The following is a 12,844-nucleotide window of genomic DNA, read 5'->3' on the forward strand; positions in this document are numbered from 1 at the left end:
ATCCTGACGAACGATAGGGACATAGCTGAGAGATGGAAAGAGTACTTTCGACAGCTGCTAAATTGTGATGAACCCGAACTGCAGTTTGATTTCCAGTACCCAATTACAGCCGATGCTGACTATCCCCCACCTACCCTGGATGAGATAAAAACCAGAATCTGACACCTTAAACAGAATAAGAGTGCAGGTGAAGATGGAATACAGCCTGAAATGATCCTGGCAGGAGGAGACAAACTTGCAGAAAAAAATACACCGACTGATACAGGCAATATGGACCAAAGAAGAACTAGCAGGAGAATGGAAAACAGCTCTGATTTGTCCAATACATAAGAAGGGCGACAAACTGAAATGTGACAACTATCGAGGAATCGCCCTGCTTAACGTCTGCTATAAGATCCTGTCCAATTGCCTCATACATAGAATTCAGCCAGTGGCAGAATCGGTGATTGGGGAGTACCAGGGAGGTTTCCGGCCAGGACGGTCAACAATAGATCACATCTTCAGTCTCCCGCAGCTCACTGAGAAACTGGGTGAATATGGTAAAGATTTGCATATTTCATTCGTTGATTTTAAGAAGGCCTATAATTGCATACATCGCAAGAACCTGCTCAACTGTTTAAGGGAGTTTGCCATAGCAGAGAAACTCATCAATCTGATAAAGATCTGTCCATCTGATAAAGATCTGTCTGAACGAAACACATGCAAAGGTGAAGTTGGGAAATCGCATAACTGAGGAATTTGAAATTGTGACAGGACTCAGGCAAGGAGATGGGTTGTCCCCTATCCAGTTCAACTTTGCCCTCGAGAAGATCGTACGCGAGACCTTCCAAGAGAACGGAGGGAGTGAAATCGAAGGAAAGAGACTGGCATACTTAGCCTATGCAGACGACATCTGTTTACTCTCTAGGTCGGAAGAGGAGTTGGATCAAATGACCAAAGCACTAAAGGAGGCTGCCAGCAAATTTGGGCTAAACATAAACGAAGCTAAGACAGATTACCTCGTTATGATACGTGGTCATTGTCAGACTGCTGATCATCTACAATCACTGCAGGTTGGGGACCAGTCCTACAAGAGAGTGCAAGAATTCAAATACCTAGGAGCACTTTTCACTGAGAACTCGTCATGTGAAGCAGAGATCAATGCCAGAATACAAACAGGAAACCGATCTTACCACAGCCTAGCACAACTGTTTCTGTCCAGACAGTTCAAGATTCGACTGTACAAAACCCTGATCCAGCCTGTTGTTCTATATGGCTGTGAGACATGGAGTATCCGGAAACCGGACTTCCATAAGCTCCTTGTCTTTGAGAGAAAAGTGCTTCGGAAGATCATCGATCCGGTTCTGGATGCACATACAGGGGAATGGAGGATCAGATACAACCAAGACCTTGAGGAACTGTACCAGCAGCCCAACATAGCAGGAACTGTGAAAGCCAAACGAATGCAGTGGGCCGGCCATGTAGCCCGGATGGAGGATCACAGATGGCCTCGGAAGCTCCTGGATTTCACACCTACAGGAAAGAGACCGCCAGGGAGACCCAAGAAGCGTTGGAGGGATAGACTCCATGAAGATTTAAAACAAATGTCAATAGATGTGGACGAATGGCGGATAGCAGCAATGGACAGAATACAGTGGAAACTTGTAGATGCGTGCGGTCCACTGGGCCTGATCACGTAGTAGTAGTAGTAGTAATAAACATGCAAATCAAACGAAAGTCAAAAGCTAGTTATGAACGATATTCGAACCAACAACATTTCTATTTCCACATGTCAGTTCTTTCCATCTTTTCTCAAATTACAAGAGGTCTCTAATAACTAATGTAACATGTTTGTTCTGAAAGCAGGTTGGATTTATACAGGATACAATACACCATAATATATCCCACTATGTTGGCTACCAGACGCTATTTTTCAACATAATCGCCATTCATTCTGACGGTCTTACGGCACCTTAATGAGAGGGCCTATATGCCCGTATGGTACAACTCTGCTAGTCGACGTCGGGCCAAAGTTTTTTGCTGCATCAATAATCTCCCCATTATCCACGTCCTGATTCCCCGTGCAGTACATGCCTTATTGGGCCAAACAAATGGAAATCGGAAGGTGCGAGATCCGGGCTGTAGGTGGATGAGCAAGAACAGTCCAGCTGGGGTATTTGATTCTGATCCGTCGATCATCTCGAATAAGAATGTCCACACCTTCCGGCATTACAGGAGTACACGCGTGTGCGGTCAGCCGGCACGAGAGATCTGACATGTTTGTACGACCTAGTTATGATGATGACAGGTGCCTCGCCCTACGACTCAACGTGCTTCTGTTCACTGTCAGATCTCCGTAGACGTTTTGCAAGTGCCTATGAATACCTTTAATCCTCTGGTTTTCCGGCAAAAGAAATTCAATGACAACTTGCTGCTGCGAACGCACCTTCGTTACAGACGCAATTCTGAAGGGTACATATACCGCCGCCACCTTCCGGAATTCTGAAACTATAGGGACTGAAGCGGATATTTTCCACGATGTCCAAAAAAAAATTCCCCATTTTTTCAAGTGAATTAGCCGAGAAGAAAATATGTTACATTATTTATTGGAGGCTCCTCGTAGCACACTTAACCACCCTAAAGCATACAAAACCAGAAACTGTTAACGTAGTACGTTTCTTAAGATTATGAATATATGACCAGAAAAACACGGATCCTCAGAGCGGTATTCGTGGTTCATTGACTACTTATATAGTAAATGAATGAGTTAACCGTCCATTGCATACTGACATGTCTTACCTAACACTTTTGGTACGCAAATTCAGCACAAAAATTATAACACATATCACTTCGTCCCATCATTACTTAACACTCACTGCATATTAGCAAATACACCGTCTTCTACTCTCATTACAATGATGTAAAACATAGTCAAAATGTTGTCAGCTGTAATCTTTACGCTACAGACACCATAACCAATGTCCGCAGCTCGTGGTCTAGCGGACATCGCCGTTGCCTCTATCTCGGGGGCCCCCAGGTTCTATTCTCGGTTGCGACGGAGATTTTCTTTTCTACAGATCTGGATGTTCCTGTTTTCCTTGCCATTTAATTTCCTCTTCATCAACATGCAAGTCGCCAACTTGGCACCAGACGCCCGTAAAACCCCAAACGGCTCTCCCTGCCATTAATGGCGTACGATCGTTTCATCACACAGCCTGAGGAAGCCGCTGTGCGACATGGAACTGTGTGCTTCCGAAGACGTGTTGAGGATAACACATTACCTCTAGCAGGCAGGAAGGAAGGAGGTGTGCCACGGTCTTTCACTTGCTTTTATTGATCGAAACTTGTTGTCCATCTCCTACCACCATATACGCATTATGTACTTCCTCTGCAAAACCACTACGGCGTGACATCACACTCAGCCTCTAAAGATGCGGTATCATACCAAAGGATTCCTCGTGTCGTGTGCAACTTTGTCCAAACAGTATAGTAGTCATTAGACACACATACTGAAGTGACAGATGTCCTCATATCGCGCCGGACCTTCTTTTCCCCAGCGTAGAGCAGCAACTCGACCTGTTGTGGACTCACCAAATCGTTGGAAGTCACCTGCAGAAATATTTAGCCAGGCTGCCTCTATAGCCTTCCATAATTGCGAAGGTGTAGGAGGTGCAGGATTTTGTGCTCGGACTTACGTCTCGTTTATATCCCACAAATTTTAGATGGGATTAATTTTGAGCGATCTGCGTGGCCAAATCATTCTCTAGAAGTCTCCAGAATGTTCTCCAAACCAATCGCAAATAATTGTGGCCCGCATTGTCACCCATGAAAATTCCATCGTTGTTTGGGGACATGACGTCCGTCAATGGCTGCAAATGGTCATCAAGTAGCGGAACATACCCAAGACCCACTTGACTCTATTTAGAGACAGACCACACCGTTACGGAGCCACCACCAGCTTGCACAGTGTTTTGTTGACAGCTTGTGGCCATTGCTTGGTAGGGTCTAAGCCACACTCGCACCCCGCCATCAGCTCTTACCATCCGACATTGGTACTCATCTGACCAGGACGCGGTTTTCCAGTCGTGGAGGGTCCGACCGAGGTCACGTGACCAGGAGAGGCGCTGCACACATTGTCACACTGTTACCAAAGCCACTCGCGCCGTTCGTCCGCTGCCATGGCCAACGACTGCCAGATTTCGCAGCACTGTCCTAATGGATACGTTCATCGTACGCCCCACATTTGTTTCTGCAGTTATTTCAATCAGTGTTGCTTGTCCGTTGGCACTGAGAACTCTACGCTAGCATTCGGTTTTTACGTGAAGGCGGTCGGTTACTTTGTTGTCCGTTGTGAGAGGTAATGCCTGAAGGTTCGTATTCGCGGCACTCTATTGACGCTGTGGATCTCGGAATATTAATTTCCGTAACGATTTCCGAATGAAACCTCCAACTAACATTCCTCTTTCAAAGTCTGTTAATTACAGACGTGCGTCCATAATCCTTTTCACATGACTCACCTGAGTACAAGTGAGAGCTCCGCCAATTCACTGCCGTTTTCCATCTCGTGTATGCATAATACCGCCATCTGGATATGTGCATATCGCTGTCCCATGACGTTCATCGCCTCAGTGTACAGTGACGTGGTACTAGAGGTGTATTGTCTGGCGGGCCAGTCAAGTAGGTCGCCTGCAAGAACAGCTTCACGCAGGCAACAGAACACATACTTCAACAGTAAATGAGCTTTCAGGAAGCAACTGAAACACACACTCTCACGAGACTCTTCTTCTTATTTTTGCACGAGAAATCCATTGCCACTATTCCGAAGACGCCCTTTTCAGATACATAATGGATGATCTCCGTATGGCGGGCTACACAGATGAAAGCATTCCAGCAGGTGATAAACGCACGTCTCTGCCGCCCTAAGAGTGAAGCGAAGCGGCAGCCACAGTGTGGGCCTCCGCAGCTTCCTCCGCACACGCTTGTCAATCTCGGCGTGACTAACGTCGCTACGTGAGGACAGAACACAGAGCTTATAAGAGGAGCCGGCAAGAACCGGCGCAGCGAACGCAGCCGGCCGCGGGCCCTGCTGGCGTTTAGCTGTCAAAGCGGCTAACTGTACCGCCCATTAGCCGCTGCCTCTCCTCACCCGAATACCTGCGCGGACGCAATCTGCCGCTGGACCAGCCACCACAAAAGAGTCACGTTCCCCACCAGCCGGATGTCATTATTAGCCTCTATGTTTGGTTGTCGCGGGCTAGATCGATGCCCCCGCAACTTTCGATTTAGCGGCAGCCGGTGCTCCATCCCACCCCCGAGGCAGATGTACTTCTGACTCGCGAAAATCTACACGCGGAAGTGATTGCACATTCTGCTCTAAAATAGACGGAACTCTAAAGGCTGTATCTACAACGACACCGACATCGATACTCCACAAAACGAAAAGTAATGTATGGCAGAGGATAGGTCCCACTGTAACATTCATTGGGGCTTCTTCCAATTCCATTTAAATAAGGAGCGCGGTAAAAACAATTGTTTCAGTGCCTTTCTGCGCGCTGTAATCAATATGATACTGTCCTCACGACCCCTACAGGAGTGACTTGTAAGCTTCGTAGCAAATTCCTACATTCACCATTTAGAGGTGGCTCTTGCAACTTTGCAAGTAGCCTTTCTCGGCATATTTTCCGTCTATTTTCACGTGTCTGCCAATCCAGTTTCTTCTGTATCACCGTGGCACTCTATCAAGAGACGAAGAGAGCCGTCACCAATCGCGCTGCTCTCCTCAGAATACGTTTTATACATCCCCCATTAGTCCAACACTGAGGGAACAAATTCCGAACAACAACAAAAACTTAATTCAGAGTAATAAAATTTCGGGAATGTACACTACTGGCCATTGAAATTGCTATACCAAGAAGAAATGCAGATGATAAACTGGTACTCATTGGACGAATATATTGTACTAGAACTGACACGCCATTACATTTTCACGCAATTTCGGTGCACAGATCCTGAGTAATCAGTACCCAGAACAACCACCTCTGCCGTAATGACGGCCTTGATACGGCGGGGGATTAAGTCATACACAGCTTGGATGGCGTGAATAGGTACAGCTGCCCATGCAGCTTCAACACGATACCACAGTTCATCAAGAGTAGTGACTGGCGTATCGTGACGAGGCGGTTGCTCAGCCGCCATTGAGCAGACGTTTTCAATTGGTGAGATATCTGGAGAATGTGCTGGCCAGGGCAGCAGTCGAACATTTTCTGTATCCACAAAGGCCCGTACATGACCTGCAACATGCGGTCGTGCATTATCCTGCTGTCCTGCTGAAACGTAGGGTTTCGCAGGGATCGAATGAGGGCAGAGCCACGGGTGGTAACACATCTGAAATGTAACGTCCACTGTTCAAAGTTCGGTCAATGCGAACAAGAGCTGACCGAGACGTGTAACCAATAGCACCCCATACCATCACGCCGGGTGATACACCAGTATGGCAATGACGAATACACGCTTCCAATGTGCGTTCACCGCGATGTCGCCAAACACGGATGCGACCATAATGATGCTGTAAACAGAACCTGGATTCATCCGAAAAAATGACGTTTTGCCATTCGTGCACCCAGGTTCGTCGTTGAGTACACCATCGCAGGCGCTCCTGTTTGTGATGCAGCGTCAAGGGTAACCGCAGCCATGGTCTCCGAGCTGACAGTCCATGCTGCTGCAAACGTCGTCGAACTGTTCGTGCAGATGATTGTTGTCTTGCAAACGTCCCCATCTGTTGACTCAGGGATCGAGACGTGGCTGTACGATCCGTTACAGCCATGCGGATAAGATGCCTGTCATCTCGACTGCTAGTGATACGAGGCCGTTGGGATCCAGCACGGCGTTCCGTATTATCCTCCTGAACCCACCGATTCCATATTCTGCTAACAGTCATTGGATCTCGACCGACGCGAGCACCAATGTCGCGATACGATAAACCGCAATCGCGATAGGCTACAATCCGACCTTTATCAAAGTTGGAAACGTGATGGTACGCATTTCATCTCCTAACACGAGGCATCACAAAACGTTTCACCAGGCAACCACGGTCAACTGATGTTTGTGTATGAGAAATCGGTTGAAAACTTACCTCATGTCAGCACGTTGTAGGTGTCGCCACCGGCGCCAACCTTGTGTGAATGCTCTGAAAAGCTAATCATTTGCATATCACAGCTTCTTCTTCCTGTCGGTTAAATTTCGCGTTTGTAGCACGTCATATTCGTGGTGTAGCAATTTTAACGGCCAGTAATGTATTTGTCTAGGCAACATTTTTAACTGATTAACGTTGGAAGTTCAAAGTTGAATGAAAGCGCGAGAAAACTCATACCAAATGTGAAATGCTGGTACATTAATAAATAGTGTAAAAGTCAAAATGTTGAATGCATGCATGCAAACGCGCTTGCATTGTGTCACGTAAAAGAAGGTATCGTAATTTAAACTGTTACCAAACGCGTCTTATCTGAATGTTTCCCTTTTAAACAAGCCAATCTCCAAAACTACCAGACGAATTTTCAAGGGGTTCTCACAGATGTTCGAAATCCGATCATCATTTTTATTTTTGTTTTCGTTTATCTACCCAAGTCCATAGAAGATTACTACACGAATATTGTCCACTGTATATTGAAATAACAGCGTTCCTATTTATCTACGTCTGGTGATTCAATTAAAAATAACGAAAGATTGAGAAAATTGTTTGAAACTTTTCGATGAAACTCCTGTAGTTGATCTTGATTCATACGCAAGTGAAAGCGCGAGTTTTCGGTAAAGTGATCCGTTATACATACATAAGATGAACATCAACAAAAGCAAAACAAGGATAATGGAATGAAGTCGAATTAAATCAGGGGATGCTAAGGGAATTAGATTAGGAATTGAGACACTTGAGGTACTAGATAAGTTTTGCTATTTGGGCAGAAAAATAATTGGCATGGTGGCCGGAGTAGAGAGGATATAAAATGTAGACGGGCAATAGCACAAAAAGCATTTCTGGAGAAGAAAATTGTATTAACGTCGAATATAGATTTAAGTGTTAGGAAATTGTTTCGGAAGGATTTGTTCAGAGTGTTAACATATATAGGAGAGAAACGTGGACGACAAACAGTTTAGATAGAAAGAGAATATAAGCTTTCGAAATGTGATGCTACAGAAGAATGTTGAAGATTAGACTCGTCGATCACGTAATTAATGAGGAGGTACTGAATAGAATTGGGGAGCCAAGAAATTTGCGGCACAACTTGACCAAAAGAAGAGATTGGTTGATGGGACACATTCCGAAACATCACGGGCTTACCAATTTAGTGTGGGAGAGAAATGTGTGTGTGTGTGGGGGGGGGGGGGGGGGGTGTAAAACCGTAGAAAGATGAATACAGTAAACAGATTCGGAAGGATGTGGATCGCAGTTGTTATTCGGAGATGAAGCAGCTCACACAATATAGAATGCCATGGTTAGTTTCATCAAACCAGTCCTCGGACAGAATACCGTATCAGAAACATGCGTAGTTTCCCGTGAAATTACTGCCAACGCGTGAAATCTTCAGCAATATTAAGAAATGTCACTGTGACAACCTGTCTTCGTTCGCAGTGTTGGGAATTTCTCTGTTTCTATGATCGGTATCATCCAAGAAAATGCTCCAAATCTTCCTATAAATAAAATTAAGAATAGAATACAAGAATTAATATAAGAACTAATATAAATTGAAATATAAGAATTTATAAAGAATGTAATCCCTGAAAACATCATACACACATATATTTTATAATAACGTTACGGCATTATTATGAAACCCTGTTGAAATTTATATACTGTAGTAACTTGTTACGAACTTGAGTAAATAAATGAAAAATAAAATAAAAATTTAATTTGGTTTCGGGCACGGGGCACATAAACGGAAGACGCGATACTAGCTGCTATGCCACCCTTTTGGGCGGCGACTATCGCGCGCGCCAAGAGGCATCTAAATTACTTCGAAAAGTTTGAGAAACGCTAGAGTATCTACGGATAAGTCGAGACACGTATTCGCGTAATCTGGGTCCTCTTTCAACGCGCTAAGTTTCTGGGAAATCAGGTTATGGCACTTGCAGTGTCCTCCTCGTACGAATCAACAAGAGTTAATCATCAACTTTTAAATCCGCAGTTTTTTAAGCGAAATTCAATAATTGGCCCACGGGGGAATTGTTAGAAGGATAGGTTTGTTGAGTGTAACAAGGACTTGAAAGAACTATAGATGAAAAGCATTCTTTCAACAATCGTTGCAGCTTTTTGCACGTAGAATAATGGATTCATAGGTCGGACAGGTTGACCTATTGTACAGATAAAGATATTCGTGAACAAATGTCAGACTCAGACTTCATATTAATTTCAGTTCAATTCTGCCAACCTGAAATAGGACCGCAATACCTGACGCGAGCAGCGTGACAGTCTCGCTCAATGTTTCACCTCAAAACTATCTTGAAAGTGAAGGACAGATAATTCACCCTTCGCCTTTTCCAGTTCCTAGCCAAGCTGAGAGCAGAATAAAAGATTTAAAACATGGTAATGAAAGACATAAAACTTACATCAAATGTTCTCTACCACAGCACAGGTTGACATGTTTTGTTAAGACACTGTTTATCTCTGCCCACAGAAATGGACTTTGTGCTTGCATCACAGCGCGAAACGAATAGTAACTAAGTGAACCTTTTCACAGCGAAAAAATACGGTTCAGAAGTAACATGTAGACTCTCAAACGATGTTAGTGATGTACAACTTGAGTACCGATTACGAAATATTTTCTCACCTCTCTGGCGTAATGATCAACAGAAACAGCACACAGAAGAAAAATCGTGATTCCGCCCGTCTTAGTTTCGCTAACCCGAAATACGCGAATCAGAGCTAAAGTATTTCAGCAACGTCACTGCTGGAGGAGTATTAAACCCGGGCAGCCGACAACATCCACGGGCACGCCAAACAAACAAAGCAGCTCGAAGTTTCCACATCACTTACCTTTTACGCAGTCGATAGCACCATTATAGACTGTAATACGGGCCGTCCACACCGAGTGATCACTTACCTGAAACAAACACAATCAGTGTGATTGCTCGCGAAAATTACGTGCATAAAGGTACTACTCGCACTACAGGCAGCAATTCGCATCGCATTTTTGCCATAACCGATTTCGCTTATTCGTGTAAAAGTCTGTTTGTAAGGAAATCGTGGCATGCCGCCACTTCAATAAATTCTAAACAAGATAAACTGGCAGGAAAGACACACAAAGCGACCATGAAAACACTGACTGTTCTAGACTTGAAAGGCCAAAAAAGCAAAGGACATCAACTAAATAAATAATTAAATGTACTACAAATATTAGATATCATCTGGTACATGGACATCTCATAGGAGATGGAAATACTCGTATATACTCATGACCAAAGTCGAAGAATTACAATAGTCGAGAACACACGTTTCCAGTACAATTTCGATACAGTGTTGTCAAAGGAAAAGTTTCATTTTATACATAACATTTATACTAAAATGAAGACACAAAAAACTAATATTAAGTTTCACATTATATACAGGGTGTTTGAGGAGGAAAGGTCAATATTTTACACAGTGATAATATAAGTAATTCTGGACAAAAAATGTTATATGAACAAAGGTCCGCAAATGCTTCGTTATGGAGGTGCTGGTATTGAAAGGAACTTTATTTCTGCAAAAGTGATGTGCACAACGTGAACGTATACGCAATACAACTGCACCGTAACATGACTTTCTTGAAAACAATGTTACAGAGAAGTACAGTTATGTCACACATTTTACATAACGTTTATTTACTTTGCATTTAGTACATATGCACTACAACATGAATGTTACATGTATTCAGTGTGCGGTCTAAGGCGTCTTGTCACGGTTCGCACGGCTCTCCCCGTCGGAGGTTCGAGGCCTCCCTGGGGCATGGGCGTCTCTGTTGTCCTTAGCGTAAGTTAGTTTAAGTTAGATTAAGTAGTGTGTAAGCCTAGGGACCGATGACCTCAGAAGTTTGGTCCCACAGACATTACCACAAATTTCAATTTTTTTTTTCATGTATTCAGTTGAAAAAGACGTGCCACGTCTTTTACAAACGGCTTTAACACTTATCGTACAGATGTTGTACAGTTCACAGAAGAGGTTCAAATATCCAACCATGAACATCAGTGCACTCTTGCGCTCTAGTGATAACATGTTGTGTTGCTTTTTCAATCGTCTGTGGTTAGTTCCTAATCAATTCAGCAACGTCCTTGATGCGACGAAGTCTTCCTCTTGCGTATTTACCTTCACTTTGCACATCTCTGATTTCATCCAACCTCATAAACAGGAATCTACAGGCGTAAGGTCAGGTGATCTTGGAGGCCAATTAATAGCACCGCCACGGCCAATCCAGCGATAGGGGTACGTAGGTGTGGCTGAGATGGTCCCTCACACGTAAGGTAACATGTGGAGACGCATCGTCATGTTAAAAGTACATTCCAGTTCCCATCCCTAAATGAACGTCTTCGAAAAGTTCCACAAATGAGTTTTCCAAAACATGCAGGCACCTCTCTCCCGTCAATCACTCACAGAAAAAAAATGGACCTATCAGAAGGTTACTGATCATCCCGCACCATACATTTATGGCAAAACAAACTTAGAAATTGCTATCTGCTGAAGCGTGTGAATGTACCCTTGACCAAAGATGAATATTGCGTGTGTTGTTTATGCCATGTCGTGAAAACTGGGCTTCGTCAGGGAAGAGTATATATGGATGCAAATGACTATTCTCAGTTACCCAGTGACAGAATTGAAGACATTGGGCATTGTCGCCAACGTGGAGATTTTTTTGGACACTCTGTATGTGAAATGGATATAGGTTTTCTGCATGTCATGTTTCCCACACACATGTCTCTGGGACATTCATACGCAGGGACATTCTTCGTATTCTCGTACTGGAACTTCGCTCAACAATTGCGATAATTTCTTCCTGTTCTTGCAAAGTTTGTTGACGTGCACGCCCGGACGAAAAATGTCTACTTGGAAGAGAGCCTGTTGCACGCAAAGTGATAAACACTTTGGTAAACACCCTGCGACCTGTGGTATTCTTCTCTTGCAGCGGTAGCACTATCGTCCCAGAAGCCATGAACATGAATCTGCGTATTCCTCATTACCGTAGACCTGTGGCATTGTTAGCAGCGCTTGTACGAGCACAGTTAACACCATACACTACACAGATAACCGATCTGTCGCCAGTACACTACACAGTGAGGCTTACACGGCACAAGTGCGCATACAATGGGTGACCATAATACATAGTAGATTGCATAGCGTAAACATGTACCCGTAAATTGTTTGCACTAAAATCACATTACGGTCCACTTGTATTGCGTATACGTTAACGTTGTGCACATCAATATTTCAGAATTAAAGTTCCTTTCAATACCCCTACATCCCTAACGAAGCATTTGTGGACCTCTGTTCATATAACATTTTTTGTTCAGTATTACTTATACTATCACTGTTTAAAATATTGACCTTTCCTCTCCAAACACTATATATATATATATATATATATATATATATATATATATATATATATATATATATATATATATATAGCTGTGTGTGTGTGTGTGTGTGTGTGTGTGTGTGTATTCGTTCCACATCACTTCCTAAACAACTAGAGCAATTTCAACCAAATTTGGTCACATACTACTTATTGTCTGTGAAAAGCTACCCTGCTCAACAGGTGTGTTGTGCAGGTAGTGTTGGAATGCATCCCAGGGGCTATATATGCGGATGTACATGGCTGAACACAGAAAGGGGGGCGGAGTATGG

General features: G+C 43.8%; 1 protein-coding gene across 1 annotated transcript in view; it reads right to left on the minus strand.

Moving 5' to 3' along the window:
- Nucleotides 1-12,844, minus strand: part of LOC126277975 (autophagy-related protein 16-1-like) — an 865,117-nt gene that overhangs the window by 308,442 nt on the left and 543,831 nt on the right. The gene's annotated exons all lie outside the window — the stretch shown is intronic.

This window comes from Schistocerca gregaria, chromosome 6, assembly GCF_023897955.1.
Source record: "Schistocerca gregaria isolate iqSchGreg1 chromosome 6, iqSchGreg1.2, whole genome shotgun sequence".
Lineage (NCBI taxonomy): Eukaryota > Metazoa > Arthropoda > Insecta > Orthoptera > Acrididae > Schistocerca > Schistocerca gregaria.